This window comes from Tamandua tetradactyla, chromosome 3 (assembly GCF_023851605.1).
Source record: "Tamandua tetradactyla isolate mTamTet1 chromosome 3, mTamTet1.pri, whole genome shotgun sequence".
Taxonomy (NCBI): domain Eukaryota; kingdom Metazoa; phylum Chordata; class Mammalia; order Pilosa; family Myrmecophagidae; genus Tamandua; species Tamandua tetradactyla.
The window spans coordinates 18,205,089-18,222,781 of NC_135329.1; positions in this window are offsets into that span (position 1 = coordinate 18,205,089).

Below are 17,693 nucleotides of genomic sequence, written 5' to 3' on the forward strand. Positions count from 1 at the left end.
GACAATCTAATAAAAAATTACAATGTTGAGTCAAGATTAAGATAAATGGCTATGGATGCATGGTTGGTTCAGTGGTAGAATGCTTGCTTTCCATGGTGAAGAACTGGGTTCAATTCCTGGACCATGTGCCCAAATATATATGTATATAAGATAAATGGCTGTCCCCACAAGATTGGGTCAGGATTAAAATATGGCTTTTTTGGAGTACATAATAGTTTCAAACTGGTACAAATGATAACCCATTGTTAGGAGTTGATAAATAAAACTATAAGCATGCATGTGAATGGATATATGTGTAATGAGCTTAAATTTGTTCCACAACACTTGGATATAGGAAACATCATGTTGTTTTATTTTTCTAAATTATATAGCTTCTGGCTCCAAGTCTCAATCACCATAGTAGGGAGATGTTCAATGTCAATTTTTATCAGAGGCTTGTAATTGTCAATTTCATGTGTTGACTTGGCTAGGTTATGGTGTCCAGTTGTTTGGTCAAGCAAGTGCTGGCCTGATTGTTACTATTAGGGTATTTTGTAGGTGGAATTACATCTACAGCCAGTTGACTGTATCTATGGCTGATTGTATCTACAATCAACAAAGGTGATTGCCCTCAGCAATGTGGAGAATTTTCTCATCTGTTTTGTTTTGCTAAAGCTGCCAGAATGCAATATACCAGAAATGTATTGACTTTTCTAAATGGGATTTATTAAGTTAAAAGTTACAATTCTAAACCCATGAAAGTGTCCAAATTAAGGCACCAACAAGAGGATACTTCCACTCAAGAAAAGCTGATCGATGATTTGATTGAGACTAAGGCAAATCATAATGCAGGGCAAAGGATGATAGTGTATGTATTCCAGAACGTCACCGATTATATGAGACCAAAGATTTACGTGTCCAAAACCTAAATCTTCTGTAACACACAATCTGAATCAACCTGCCTGAATAGCTCAGACACATGGAGTCCAGAATGGGACAAAGCCCTGTAATTCCGCATAGCTTAATGTAATGCCTGGATACATCCCAGGCTACAGTGGGCTAATAATTTAAAAATATTGGTAGAGGTCAGTGGTGGCTCAGTGGCAGAGTCCTCACCTGCCGTACTAGAGACCCAGGTTCATTTCCCGGTGCCTGCCCACATGAAAAAAAGAAAAGTATTGGTAGAGTCCCTTGAGGGACTGGAGAAAAAATATGAAACTACTAAACTTTCCCAGCTGGTACTCTCTCAAACACTAAAGATTCCAAAGAAAATAAGCCAAGCCTTTGATTTGAGGCTTGTCCTTATGAAACATATTTTTTTAGTGGAGAAGCTAAGACTACTTATAATTATGACTAACAGTAGCCTCCAGGAAACCTCTTTTGTTGCTCAAATGTGGTCTCTCTCTCTCTCTCTCTCTCTTTCTCTCTCTCTCTCTCTAAGCCCAACTCTGCAAGGGAAATCATTACCCTCCCCCATTATGTGGGACATGACATTCAGGGGTGAAATTCTCCCTGGCCATGGGGGACATGACTCCCAGACACCATGGAATTGACAATGCCTTCCGGACCCAAACCAGGGAAAAGTAATGTAACAAAATAAAGTATCAGTGGCTAAGATCGTCCAAATGAAGTTGAGAGGCTATTCTGGAGGCTACTCTTATGCAATCATCAGCTAGATATTGCTAATTGCCACAGTTTGCCAATCCCCAACCAACATCATTTCTGTTAACACTGAAGAACCCAGGGCTCTATCTGAGAGTCTACAAAAGTTTTATGCACTAAGTTTACTTTTCAGAAACCTAAAACCTTCAGATGGTTCCTAGGCCAGATAAGTCCTGAAACCAGAGGTGCCAGCCTCTCCAAGAACATCAACCAGTTCTGTCCCTTTATCCCATATTGTCAACACCCATTTTAAAAAAATTTATTTATTAATTTAAAAAAATTAAAACAAACAAAAACATTAACATATCATTCCATTCTACATATATAATCAGTAATTCTCAATATCATCACATAGTTGCATATTCATCATTTCTTAGAACATTTGCATCAATTCAGAAAAAGAAATAAAAAGACAGCCAAAAAAAGAAATAAAACAATAACAGAAAAAAAAGATTGTACATACCATACCCCTTACCTCTCACTTTCATTTATCACTAGCATTTCAAACTAAATTTATTTTAACATTTGTTCCCCCATTCCTTATTTTTATTCCATATGTTCTACTCGTCTGTTGACATGTCAACACCCATTTTAACATGAAAAAGTTAGAATGGGAATAGTGCAAATATCCCTAACGATTGGGAGAATGATCAAAGGAGAAGGAGAAGCTATAACAGAGAAGTTAGGATTTAACAAATGAGTATGACTTTTGAATCATTACATTGTTATTTCTTTTTAGTCTCCAGAGTCTTGGAGCAGCTAGAAGGAAAAACCTGAAATTGTAGAACTGTAACCCATACCAAACTTTGAAATCTGTTCTATAATTACTTGTTAAAAGGTACTTTAAAATGTACTGCCTTTTTGTATAGATGTTATATCTCACAATAAAAAAAGTTGAAAAAAAAGGCCAATCAAGTATGGGGTTTCTCTGTCACATGGGAAGGCATATAGAGGCGTCTGCTTTCCTTCTTTTCATCTTCTGGGTTCACATGGCTCTCTCAGCATCTTCTGCATCTCCAGACATCTGTGTCTTGGCTCTCTCCAAAAATGTTTTACTCTTAAAGGACCCTAGTAAGCTAATCAAGACCCACCTGAATGGGGGGGGGGGGGTCACATCTCCATGGAGCAATCTAATCAAAGAATCCCACCTACAATTGGGTGGGCCACATCTCCATGAAAACAATCTAATCAGAAGACCCCACCATGCCCCACAAGACTGGATTAGAAGAATCTGACTTTTCTATAGTACATAACAGTTTCAAACCAGCACACCATCCAATCAGCTGAAGATGTTAAAAGTGAAATGAGGATTTCTGGAGTCAGAAACAAAGAGTTTCTGCCTCTACTTCAGCTAGCCAGCTTCCCCTGAGGCATTTAGCGTCATCTTTAGCTGAGTTTCCAGCCTGTGGCTAGCCCTGCGAAATTTGGACTTACTAACCCCCTCAGTTACATAAGCTAATTCCTATAACCTATCTATCTATCTATCTATCTATCTATCTATCTATCTATCTATCTATCTATCAATCATCTATCTATCTATCTATCTATTTATCTATCTAATCTCCTATTAGTTCTGTTTCTCTGGAAAATGCTGTCTAATGCAGGGCCCTTCCCTGCCTCAGGCCCATTCAAGAGTCCTGGATTTCTTTATTCAGTGCAGGGAATTTGAGAAAGGTCCTCTGCCCTTGAGTCCTTCTGGTCACAGCTAGGTAGTTCAATGTCCAACCTCCACTTGTCCATTTTAAAGGTCAGCAGCTTTGTTGCCCTGGCTGGTGCAGGGGCTCTTTCACCAAAGCCCCCAAGTGGACACACCTCATCTGCTGCCTCCTTTGACTACCCTGAAACTATTCTCCCATGGAGTCCTAGGTGCAATTGGGACTTGGTCACTGCTGCCTCCAGTGGTCCCCAAAGCCCCTCACTTCTTTCAGTTGTTGAGGGATCTGTCTTCCCTTTCCACTGTCCCTTACCTGATGCACACCTTGAGACTTCTCCTGGACAATCCATCTTAATCCTCCTCAAATGGATCTGAAACACGTAAGATGTTTAGTCTGCTGCTGGTGATGGGCTGTAGTGGGGTGGGGTAGTAGAGTGGAAAGGAATGAGGGAGAGGACAGAATGGCCTTGTCATTCCCCCTTTGGGTGACACGGGGTAAAGGGAAACTTTGACTCTTCCTGGGTGAATCCACAGCTGGAAAAATCAGGAGTCAGTCTCTTTCTTAATAATTCAGCCAATTGTGAATGCGAGTTTGTGCTTTTATTTATTCATGTAAGAGCCAAGAAGTAGAAAGCCAAGATCTTCTGAGCCAAGAAGATCAGTCTCCTATATCCCCTGTGCTCAGCTGGGGACAGTACAGGTGCTCAAAAAATATTTGTTGGAATTAATGCAAACTAGGGTCCATAGTTAACAGTAACATTATAATACTCTTTCCTTAATTGTAACAAAGGCACTGTACTAAAGCTAAATGCTAGTAACAGGGGGATATAATGAGTATGGGTTTTTTTCTTTTTCAGAAGAGATGAGAATGTTCCCATAACTGTGGTAGTGAATGTAATTATGTGATTATGCCAAGAGCCACTGTTTGTCACCTAGGATAGACCGTGTGGTGTGTGAATAAAACTGTTTAATAATAAAAAAAAAAGTTGGATGAATGAATGAACGGGAAACGGCCAGGATAGGCACACAACAAACTGGAACTGGTTATCTTTGGGAAGTGGAATTCTGTGGAGCAACTTTCACTCATTACCATGTTTGCATTGCTTAAAGTTGCTTTTAGTGATTGTATATCCATCTCTATTGTTTGCATAGCTTGTATCAAAATTTTTTTCAGACTAAGTTGTGAGTACAAAGTTTTATTATAATCTTGCGGTAAAGGAGAAGGCTTCCAGCAGCCACGATTCACCTTGGCAGGGGCATGTTATTGGATAAGAGAATTTTTAAATAAACAATGTTGGGTTAAACTTCACCAGGCTCTTGACTCTCAGCTCAGTGGGTGATTAGTTTCTCAGAACAGGTCTTACTTATTCTAAATTTAATGAGAAAATTGCTTAGTATTTTATCAGGAATAAGTTAATATCCCCAGGAGTAGTTGTCAATTATATCCAACAAAAAGTTTTTGTCCCAGACCAGGTTTAGAACAATTTTTCCTGTTTTATCTGTGAGGTTTTAGTCACCCTGTGGGAATGCAGAAGAGAAAGGAAAAGAATACACAAACTAAAATCCTTTCAAATAAAGAGTCTCCTTGGAAGCTGTGGGTGCTTAAAATGGCATTTTTCCGAAAGTATTTTCCTTTAACTCATTCGACAACTGTTAAAGGAAGAGATCTGTTTCTCTGAAGGAAATATAAGCACCCAGAAGAAAACCATGCTGGGGCCAGGAAGCAGCAGAGAGCTGCTGGTGCTCAGATTTCTCTGAGGAACTCTCTAAAAGCACTGACATTCATGCCCTAACTCAGACCAGTGAAATCAGACCCTCCGTGGGTGGGTTCAGACATCCTAAATATATAAATATATATATTAAGTTCTAGAGCAATGGTTCTCAAACTTTAGCATGCATCAGACTCACTTTGAGGGCTTTTCAAAAACAGATTTTTGGGCTCCACCCTCACCCCTGGTTTCTGATTCTTAGGTTTGGAATGTGGCCCCAGAATTTGCATTTCTACTGCATTCACAGATGATCCTGACAGAAGATTCTAATACTCAGGCAAAATCAAGGAACTCTGGCATGGAGCAGGGTTCTCTGCTTTGGTTTGCATGTTGAAATCGCCTGGACACTTGTTAAAACTATAGATCCTGACTTACATAACTAAAATTTCCAATGAGTTGTGTCAAGTAAAAACCAAATCCAGACTTGGTAAGGAGAGAGTTGATTCAAAGAGACCATTGTAAGAAAGGAAAGAATCTACTGCACTAGGGAGAATGTTCTGACTATAAGTCTGCAAGTGTCTTAAAGGATTTTTCCACTAGAGAAAGGAATGAAGAAGAAGGGGTGGGCAAGTGGGATGACAGGGTGGCAGTGATTTACGTTAAACCAGCCCATTTTCCAGGAGGTGCCCTTAAAGTTCAGGGAACTGGAAGAAGGACAGAAGCTTATCCAAAGTTTGGTTAACCAGCATTTTCTCCTACTTCATCAGTGGGGACAAGCAGTGCAGCTAATGATTTATGAGGCAAAGAATGGGAATGTGGAGGGGCTGTGTCCGGCCTGGTCACTGGTAAACAAGGGGCATCTTGGAGTCTTATCAAAGCCATTTGGGGAAGGGGCTTCTTTGCAGTGCTCCCTTTTCTGAAACTCTGAGGTTGGTGGCGTTGCTTAAACTTCACTGTTTTCCAGGATCACAGGACTCGGGTGAAGTTCAACATTGCTATTTATTGTGACATTATTTGTTTACACCACAGACAATCTTTACTAAAATGGAACTGAACGGGTCAAAGAACAAAAAAGTAAAAAAAGTAAAAGTTTATCCCATTGCTGCTCGTGATGGAACATTCCACACTGTGTGCACCGACAGACAAAGGGGAGGTAGAGACAGATGGTAGGGGACGGTGTCTTCCAGGGACAAAATTCACAGGAGAATCTGACTTGTTTGTGGCCTAAAGGGAAAGATTCTGTAAAGTCACGGAGTGACCTGAAATTCTTGGCTGATACTCCCATTATTTTGAGCGTGGTCGTTAAGGCAGAGCGGGCAGGGCTAGGACTAGGAAAGGAATTGAGGCACTTACTTTAGGCTCCAAATTTAAATACGTGACAAAAAAAAAAGCTCAGTAACTAATAATATATTTTAAAATCCTCTTATTAGGAATAATTATAGGGTCACCGAAAGTTACACCCAACTTCCTGCATATTGACATCTTATTCTGTTGGCATGCTATCGGTATATTACTGGTTTCCACCTCTTTCTAACCCTTGCATGTGTGTGTGTGTGTGAATGTAAGTAGCATATCAAAGCCTTCAATGATTTCCACAACAGCTTCTGACACCAACTGCAAATACTGCAATATTGCAGTCAACTCAATTCCGACTCTTCACTACACAGAGTTAGGTCAGATCTCACGGGCTAAGGACAATCCTCAACAAGATTGCCTGTCAGGCAGCTGTCATAGTTTTGGGGACAAGCCCCCTGCACTTCTGACCAACTGGCTACAAACTTGGGGATTTCCATCAACTCTCTTGGGTTCAATAACTCACTAGAACAACTCACAGAATTCACTGAACGCATTATACATACCAGGATAAATTTACGATCGTAAAAGGAAACAAATAAGAAGACCCCCCCCAAAAAAAAAAAAACCACCTAGGGCAAGGTCTGGGAGGGGCTCAAACACAAGCTTCCATGTCTTCTCCACATGGAGTCAGACCGTGTCACCCTTTGGGCACAGAGATCCATCTCATCGACCGTGGAAGCTCATCGAGTCTCCGAGTGTCCGGAGTTTATATGAGGTCTCATTACGATCAGGAGAAGCAGTGACCATGTGGCCAAATTCAATCTGCAGCTGACTCACCAGCGAGAGATTGGGGAAGTGGGCTACTAGGGGCTGCTGTGGCCTGGCTCAAAGCCCCAACCCCCTAATCATGTGGCTGGTCATCCTGGTGTGGCCAGCGCCCTACCCTAAGACAGCAGGTGTGGTCGCCCCTCCCTGTAACCGCCCGGTGTGTCCTGGGCCCACTGTGAAGAACAGAAGACACTCTCATTACAGGAAATTCCAAAAAGCCATGTTCTTCATGCAACTGAAGATAAAAGGTTTGTTTGGTTTCTTTTTTTTAACTTTTTAAATTGTATAGTATACATACAAACAAAACAAAGAAAGAAAAAAGCAATAGTTTTCAAAGCACTCTTCAACAAGTGGTTACAGGACAGATCCCAGAGTTTGTCGTGGGCTACCATACCATCATCTCGGATTTTTCCTTCTAGCTGCTCCAGAGTATAAGAGGTTAGAAGGAATAAATTTTTTTTTATCATCACAATCAACTTTTTTTTTCTTTTTTGTGAAAAATAACATATATATGAAAAAAAGCATTAAGTTTCAAAGCACAGCACAATAATTAGTTGTAGAACAGATTTCAGAGTTTGGTATGGGTTACAATTCCACAATTTGAGGTTTTTACTTCTAACTGCTCTAAGATACTGGAGATAAAAGAAATATCAATTTAATGATTCAGCAATCATACCCGTTTGTTAAACCCGACCTTTTCTATATAACTCCACCATCACCTTCGATCTTTCTCCCACTTTTGGGGGATATTTGGGCTATGCCCATTCTAACTTTCTCATGTTGCAAGGGGCTGTCAAAGAAGATGGAATAGGGAAATGGAAAAAACTGATGTTGTAGAGGGGCTGACCCCTCCGTATTTCAGGACTTATCTGGTCCAGGGACCCATCTGTAGGTTGTAGGTTTTTGGAAAGTTACCCTTGTACGTGGAACTTTGTAGAATCTTGTATATTGCCCTAGGTGTTCCTTAGGATTGGGTAGAATGGTTTTGGTTGGGGGTTGGCAAGTTATGGCAGGCAGTAATGTCTAATTGAAGCTTGCATAAGAGTGACCTCTAGAGTAGCCTCTCGACTGTATTTGAACTCCCTCTGCCACTGATACCTTATTTGTTACACTTCTTTTCTCCCTTTTGGTCAGGATTCCATTGTTGATTCCATGGTGACAAGGCCAGACTCATCCCTGGGAGTCATCTCCCACGCTGCCAGGGAGACTTTCACCCCTGCATGTCATGTCCCATGTAGTGGGGAGGGTAATGATTTCACTTGCAGAGTTGGGCTTAGAGAGAGGAGGCCACATCTGAGCAACAAAAGACGTCCTCCAGAAGTTAGATAGATAATATGTTAATGTAATAATTCAATAAATCAAAATCAATGCAAAAAAATCCATGGTGAACAAAATAACCAAGATTTTTAAAAAAGAATGGATCAGTAAAGTACTCTGATGACATACTTAAGCCTGAGACTAAAGGAAACAACAGTAATATTTTCTTCTTCCTAGGTTTGTTTTCTGGTTTAATTTGATTTTTTTTAAATATTGCATCAAAATATTTTTTCTCTTGATTGCTACGTTTTGGGGCCTCCTTAAATTTTGTGCCCGAGGTGAGTGCCTCACTCACCTCACCCTAGTTGTGTCCTCACCCAGCCAGGCCACCATGAGAATTGGTGCTCTGTACAGTTCCTGCCTGGAGGCAGGAGAGAAGGAAATGACTCTTCCTGCTGCTCTTTGTTCCTGCCATCTGCTCTGCTTTTGGGGCCAAGCAGGATGGTGTTGGCACTGAGTCAGTCCTAATTGCATGCTGCGGGACACAGGGCCAGATTGGACTGCTGCAGTCAGAGGGTCTGCCCCTTGCTCTGGCCTCCTGGCCTTCTCTGAAGTGCAGCCCTCTACCAAGCTAAGTAATCAAAAGCACCTTACACCATTTGTTAAAAGAAAAACTGCTCATGCAATTTAGGATCTCACAGCTTTTTTGAGCAATTCATGAACCAGGCGGCAAACCATTCAGAAAGGAGAAGGGAACTTGGCTGACAGAGTGGAAGAGGAGAGCTTATATAGGACAAATAGGGAAGCAAGTGAGGAAATGTTCTATTTGGCTGTTAAGTTTCCATTTTACACAGGGAGGGGTCCTTACAAAATGGGGGGGGGGGTCAGATTTACATTGTTTAGTATGGTATGCTTATCCATTCTGATATGCTATTTCACCTGGATCAAAACTGGTTTATCACCAGATGTTGCTTATCTGCAATTCTATAGGGTCCTTTCCACTTTCTCAGAAAGCCCCTGCAGGTCAATTGCTTTTAACTTCTGGAAAAATCTCTTTTCAGAAAGGAGTCTCTCCTGACAATGCCCAACATAGATGGCCATTTTATTTTACTTATCACCTCCCTTGTACTAGGAAGTTCAAAAGAGGCAAAGATCAACTCCATTTTCCTTTCATAGAGACTTGAGTTTCACACTAGGATTCAACATACGTCAGTCACCTTCTGGCAGAGAAGCCCACATTGGGATGTGAGATAAAGGGAGTAAATGACAGAAGAAGTCATAAGTAATAAACCTAATTGACTTCTTTCCTTCTTATGGTAGTGGGGTTGCGACTCTGGTGTGTTGCTGTAGTAGTTCCTTGTGTTCTGGCTATGCAGCAAGCTTCTGGACCTGCTCCTTCACCTTCAATGCATGCCTGATTTATGCAAAGCCAACCAGAGTCCTTCCCCAGGACTTTCCCTTCTGGAGCTACCAAGAAAGGTAGCCTCATGCTTCTGGAGTAACAAGGCTAGGAATGAGCCACAGCCAATGAGACTGAGGCTATACGCCCAGTAGAAGGGGAGGGCAAGTCCTGGATCCAATCCATCTAGTACACAGTCCACCCCTCCTTCCCACTCACAGGAGCCACCAACTGTTTTGCTCAAGTTATGTTTCTGTCACTTGCAGTGTAAAGAATCTTGACTCACATGGCTCCCCTCAGTTGTCAACATGAACCAAAGCCTATTATTTTATCTATGCTGAGGACTGATTATAGGTCCTAGAAAATTAGTTCACTTCAGGAGTCTTCAAATAGCTTTCTTCAGGGGGCATCTTCCCTCTCTTCACTTACGTTAAACTGCTTAAGAAAAGAAATTCAAACAAATATAAAACAGAAGCACAGTATAGTTAGACGATTTAAGATAAAAATGCTTTGAAACTCAATAATTTGAAGCCAAGCAATCTTAGCATAGGGAAATTGGTTTTGTTTTGTTCATTTTTGCAAATAACAAAGCATGAAGGTATGTGTGCCCTGAAATCAGCTTTTTGGGGGTGGGTCACTGTGCCGGTTTGAAAGGATGTATGTCCCCTAGAAAAGCCATGTTTTAATCTAAATCCCAAATCGTAAAGACAGAATAATCCCTATTCAATACTGTATGTTTGAATATGTAGTTAGATCATCTCCCTGGAGATGTGATTTAATCAAGAGTGGTTGTTAAACTGGATTAGGTGATGACATGTCTCCACCCATTTGGGTGGGTCTTGATAAGTTTTTGGAGTCCTATAAAAGAGGAAACATTTTGGAGAATGAAGGAGATTTGGAAAGAGCAGAGAATGCTGCAGCACCATGAAGCGGAGAGTCCACGAGTCAGTGACCTTTGGAGATGAAGAAGGAAAACGCCTCCCGGGGAGCTTCATGAAACAGGAAGCCAGGAGAAGAAGCTAACAGATGACACCGTGTGCGCCATGTGCCCTTTCAGATGAGAGAGAAGCCCTGACTGTGTTCATCATGTGCCTTCTCACTTGAGAGAGAAACCCTGAACTTCATTGGCCTTCTTGAATCAAGATGTCTTTCCCTGAATGCCTGTGATTGGACATTTCTATAGACTTGCTTAATTGGGACATTTTCTCGGCCTTAGAACTGTAAATTAGAACTTATTAAATTCTCTTTTTAAAAGCCATTCCGTTTCTGGTATATTGCATTCTGGCAGCTAGCAAACTAGAACAGTCACTGAGACACATGTGTGTCCCCACCACCACCTTACAATGTCCTTCAGGAAACATAACAGTGCCCTGTTATGTTTCCCACGTGCAAAGCGCAGCAGACACAAAACCAGCACAGGCCTTAGTCTCCAAGAAGCTCAACTTTTTGTAACAAAGCTATGATGTTCATAAAAATTAACAATCTCACATAGTAATATAGTTTTTATCAAAATACCAGTACAATATATACCAGATACCAGAGTCAGCATGACACAGGTACCCATGTGCAGACTTTGCAAAGGAGATGTTGAAAATCTGCTCCTCAGATATGGGTCCTCCCATAACTCTTGGACCCATTAACCAGATAAAGTGGATAAAGAAGGGCCAGAAAGTGGAAGAGGTGTGGGTGGGTGGTTGGGTGCTATTTCCTTTGCCTCAAGCTTAGAGACGGGCCATTCACAGGACCACTTAGAGAACTTGAGTTGAGTTCCTTGCTTTTGGGAGACCCAGAGGGATGGAGTATTAGTTTCCTTGGGCTGGGTTGCTAAAACAACAGAAATGTACGCTCTTACAGTTTTGGAGGCTAGAAGTCCAAAATGAAGATGTCGGCAGGGACACACTCCCTCTGAAAGCTCTGGGGAAGAAGGCTTATCTCTTTTAGCTTTTGGGGGTTACTGGCAATCCTTGGTGGTCTTTGGCTTGTGGCAGCATAATTCCAGATTCTCACTCTGTCTTCACATGACCATCTTCTACCTGAGTGTATCTGTTCTCTGTGTGTCCTCTCCTCATCTTATAAGGACACCAGTTATTTGGATTTAGGGGGGCCCTCCCTACTCCATATAACCTCATCCTAACTTAACTTACATCTATAACGACCCTGTTTCCAAATAAGGTCACATTCTGAGGTTCAGAGTGGACCTGAATTCTGGGGAGACTACTGTTCAATCCAGCAGAGTTGATGAATCAAACCTAGGTAAATTTGAGTATCCTGCGACAGAGGGACAAAAGTGGCAGCACTAAGAGTTGCCACACACCCAGAGGTTGCCAGGGTGAGGCACAGAGGAGACTTCCCTCTGCCTTGAAGCGGGCCATGCAAAAGAGAGAGCTTGTTTGTGGATTCATCGTGGTTCTGCCAAATAAGGAAACCAGGGAGAGCTGGAGAACTGAGCTGAGGTCACACGAGATTCCAAGGGCTGAGGAAGGAATGGCCAGCAACCCCAGGATGGGGAGGCTTCCTCCTGGCCAAGGGAATGTGGGAGAGAGGGCTCTGGTGGTCAGAATCTCTGAAGAGCCTATGAAAGGACCACAGGAGAAAGAGTCAGCTTCCAGGGTCTGTCAGGCCCAAAGCATGAAGCCAAAGGGAAGTAAGGACAGCCCTTACCTCCCCTCTGTCCCTCTTTCTCTTTCTTATTGGTAACCAAAACCAGGGGGGGTGGATGAGAAGGAGGAGACCTTCTCCTCTAGGTGGGTACCTCTTCCTAAAAGCCTATCAACTACAGACCTTAGCACGGAGGTAGGAGGGAACAGAGAATCTTAACTTTGAATGGAGATCGAAGCATTTGATTACTACATTAGACCAAACATTCTCATTTCAGAGAAGTTATAGGGACAGGAGGGCTGTCTTCTTAAAGAGTAAGCAGAAAAGTCAGAAGTCTGCCCAATTTTCCAGCCAAAGGCAAGGATGATCACCTTCAATGAATAAATTTAAAAGGACATTGGGAGAGAAAATAAATTTTGTTTGAGCACATCCCATGTGTCAGCAATTAACAAAAGGTCATAATGTAGTCGTGCATGTTAAGAGATAAATGCCAAAAAAAAAAAGGTGCAAGGAAAGTGTTCTAGTTTGCTAGCTGCTGGAATGCAACATACCAGAAATGGAACGACTTTTAAAAGGGGAATTTAATGAGTTGCTAGTTTATAGTTCTAAGGCCGAGAAAATGTCCCAATTAAAACAAGTCTAAAGAAATGTCCAATCAAAGGCATCTAGGGAAAGATACCTTGGTTCAAGAAGGCCGATGAAGTTCAGGGTTTCTCTCTCAAGTGAGAAGGCACATGACGAACACACTCAGGGCTTCTCTCTCAGCTGGAAAGGCACATGGCGAACACGGCATCATCTGCTAGCTTTCTCTCCTGGCTTCCTATTTCATGAAACTCCCCGGGAGGCATCTCCCTTCTTCATCTCCAACGGTCACTGGTTGGTGGACTCTCTGTTTTGTGGTGCTGTAGCATTCTCTGCTCTCTCTGAGTCTCTCTGAATCTCACTGAATCTCTCCGAAATGTTTCCTCTTTTATAGGACTCCAGTAAACCAACCAAGACCCACTCAAATGGGTGGAGACATGTCATCCCCTAATCCAGTTTAACAACCGTTCTTGACTAAATCACATCAACCAGGGAGATGATCTCATTACAGTTTCAAATATATAGTATTGAATAGGATTATTCTACCTTTTAGAAATGGGATTTATATCAAAACATGGCTTTTCTTAGGGGGCATACTTCCTTTCAAACCAGCACAGAAAGTAACTCTTATTCAACATAAGCCATATATTGAGTGCTTGCCGTGTGCAAAGCACTATCCTGGGAAGATGAATATTGATATCATGTAGTATTTGAGACCCCGAGGTTGGCAAATTAAAGAAGGAAGAGAAACATGACAATTTGGACAAACATGAATAACTGAGGCCAGGCTGCCCAGGACAGCTGTCAATTGAGGTATGCACCTCTTGCTAAGGGAAGCGTTGGCAGCGAGGCTGTGTCATGATAAGGGGTGAAGTGCGGCCAGAGTCCAGAGAACTTGTACTCCTTCCAGCTCTTTATTTTCCATCCTGCTATTTTCAAATATGCTCCACTGTGTTTATTTTGTCAGTTGCTGTTGTTGCACAAATAGAAGGCCAAATTTTTATTCCTTACACATAGGTCCATTGGAAGGTTATAAACAAGTAGAAATTCAAAACTTTTGGAGATTCAGAGTAATTCCGACAAGGCTGCAGTAAGAGTCATTGTTAACTGGCCCCAACATTTTTTGGACACTATTTATTTATTTGGAGTAATGAAAATGTTTTAAAATGGAATGTGGTGATGACTTTATTTTTAAACCCAAATGGCATAGCATGTGGAGAGAGGAGTCAGAGGGAAAGAAATAGATGATTATGGAGTTACCATCTTCCTAGAAGAGTGTGTCTAAATTTCTCAACCGACATTGCACACAGTAGAGGCAAGAAAGATCGGTAGACAAAATCTTTGTCTTACACTTGTCTTGTCCCGACCCCCACTCAGGCCCTCTCCAGTACACCTCTTCAGAAGAGCATCCATCATCTGCTTCTGCTTCATGTCAGTAGTACAGGAGGCTCTGGGCAGGAAACGTCCAGAACTCCAAAAGTGAAGCGAGGAAGAGCCTACATGCAACGGGTGAGCGATCCCATCTGGAAAGCTCCAGAGACCGTCTGTTCTGGGGATGCATGACTGCAAAAGCTTAGTGAAAACACATCTGTCGTATTGAACTCTGTCAGAAGAAAGAAAGAGCAGAAGGGATAGGGTCAGCTTGAATTCCACTGAAAAGGGAGAGCCCAGGCGCCATGACCAGTCGATGGAAGCAGTGCAGTGGCCTTGGCGGGTAGAACCACATAATGAAGACCAGCCTGTCTTCCAGCACCCAGAGTCCACAGGCCATTCCCACCGAACAGATCTGCTTTGTTTTGATTGCCCAGTCACCCAGCAACATTCCGATTTTGTTCTGTAGAGCTGCCTTCATTGATATATCACTGCGTCATTATGTTTCTCAGAGCAAACTGAAACGATCATTTAGGCTGGTGTGTTTTCACTGAACTTGCCATGGTCACGCATCCCCAAAACAAGAGTCTCTGGAGTTTCTCAGGTAGGGACTTTCACCCATTGTATTCATTATTCTCTTGGCAGCACTGATGAGAACTACCTGAAAACAGCTGCACTCTGTTAGTTTTATTTACCGATGTAGATCCTAACACCCAGCACGGTGCCTGGCACATAGTAGGTGTTCAATAATTTTATTGGATAAATATGATATAATAGATAATGTTTTGCTAAGGGCTTAGCAACATGCTAGGTCTTTACATGAATTATCAGGTTAAATGCTTTACATGAATTATCAGGTTAAATGATAACAGTCACCCTTTGAGATTAAGTATTATTTTTCACATCATTTTGTAAATAGAGAAACTGAGGCTTGAATAGATTACCCAAGTTCTGGAAATTGAGCTCTGTCTCATGCCCAAGAGTGACTGACTAGGTTAGCATAAGATAGTCACTCTCAGCCTAATTAATTTTGATCATGCTGACAAAATCAGTTTCTAAAATGGGGGGCTGAAATCTGAACCCTGATTTTGGGGATCCCATTGAAGACCAAACAGTTATTTCTTCTTCCCCAAACTACCACATGATTTCCCTTGGTTGAGTTAGCTAGAAAACCCTCCCCCAACTCATCCTTCCTTTGTACATGCTCTTCTATCTGCCCTTTGTTTCACAGGGAAATACTTCCTCCTCTCTAAACCTCTTGATTCCACCACCTTGATCTTGCTCCATTGCTCAGCCCCTTTTCCTTCTATTTTCAGATTTTCTCTTCCTTCAGTCTACAAACATGTTCGCATTTATCCACCTCTACTCCCCACCCCACCCACCCCACATTCTTTCCTTGATCCTGCTACTTTCTCAAGATGCTGTTCCTTCTTTCCTTTTCCTGGAAAGAAAAATCCCTATCACTGTGCCAGCAGGGGGCATTCCTGGGTCTGCAGAGATGCATCGTCTGTATGGAAGGAAAAGGGATTGTGAAGTCAGAGCCCAAAAAGGGAATACCCAAAGTGCTCTCAGTTAACTCCTATCTTCTGACTCAATCTGTATTTGGCCTGGATGCTTATCCTCTTTCCCAGTGGGTGGAGGATCCCACAAGCTAACATTTACCACCCACTCACTCCTTTACACCTGGTTCTGCCACACCAATCATTCATTGGATTCATTACTAGGATCATAAACATTGCACCTATCTGTCTAAACCATTATGCTATATTGCTTCTCCAAGTCATTCATGATTTGGTAGGGAAGAGACACTATATCGGATAGGAATTCATTGCACTAAAAGTGACAAGAGTTTTTAAGTAGCAGAGTATTCAACTAACAGTGTGTTAAATGTAAGAACATTGATTGTTTACCTGACATTAAATCCAGAAGTAGACTGTTTAGGGTTTGTTTAGCACTTCAGCAGAGCTATCAAGGTCTCAGGCACTTTATTACATCCTCAGCATGTTGATTTTTTGTCCTCTTATTTGTTGACTACTAGTCACAAGATGGCTGCAGTTGCACCAAATATCATAACCTTCTACTGCATCCCAAATGTAAGGCAGGAGGAAGGAAATGGGCAGAAAAGGGCTTTCCCTTTATCAGGGAGGAAAACCTCTTCACAGAAGTTCCCCCACTTATTTTTTCCCCTTTGATCTATTGGCCAGACTGAAACGTGGCCTCTGGTCCCAGTGTCACTTTTTACTCTGTCTTCCTAAACATGAGTATTTCTCTGATTTTTTTTTCAGGCAAATTTAAAAGATCTTCTATATATCTACTGTACTTTGTATATACCTCCCTCCCACCACTTAATCCTTTTCATATTTTTAAGTACCTTTCTTCCTCAATAGACCCCATCTTTTCATCTCTTTATCCCCAGGTTCTGACATCTTATAAATAATTATCACATATAGTTTTGAATGAGTGAGTGAAGGAAGGAAGGTAGGAAAAGGCACTCTCATAAGTCCTTGTCTTTTTCGTTTCTGCACATACTTTTTCTCCTGATGATGTCATTCTTTCCACAGCTTCGGCCTTGACGTGACCATTCTGAGGTCTTGTATTTTCAACTCCTACTGGAGTTGGGATCTCAGATTAAACACATGTGAAGTAGAACTTATCATTCTCCATTGAAAATAAATGTTCGGAAATGGCTCCAGGAGGGTTAGGATTGTTACAACAGGAAAGGAAAGAGAAGGAGGAGGGTAATACTCAGCTTTAAATATCCAGAGTAGGCTTTCCAAGACAGTATTTCATTATGGAAAATACTGAACATATACAAACTAGAGAAGACTGTAATGACACAGCTTCAGTGGTTTCGATTCATGATGAGTCAGTTTTCATCTAGACTGTACTTATTACCACCCTAAAAAATGATAAAACATCCAATCAGTGTTCAAGTTTTCCTCATTATCTAACAATTGTTCTACAGTTCGTTTGACTCATGATCCAAATAAGATCCATACACGGCAGTGGTTGGCGTCTCCTGTTTTTGTTTTTCTTTTTATCTTAGGTTCCCTCGTATCACTCTTTTTCCTTACAATTTATCTATTGAAGAAAGCTGTAGAGTTTCCTACGATACAGACGCTGCTGATCATAACACAAGGGGCAGGTTAATATTCTTCTCTGTTTCCTGTAGTACCTGTAAATTAATGGTTAAGTCAAGGGACATTCTCAGATTCCAGCTTGAACTTTTTGGTGAGGAGGCATATGCTGTCTGCGTGTCTCCCTTTGGGTGACATTAGCAGTCTTTGATGGTTGTTGCTTAGGATCATTAATTAGGGTTTGCACAATTATGATATTCTATATTCCTTCTTCATGTATT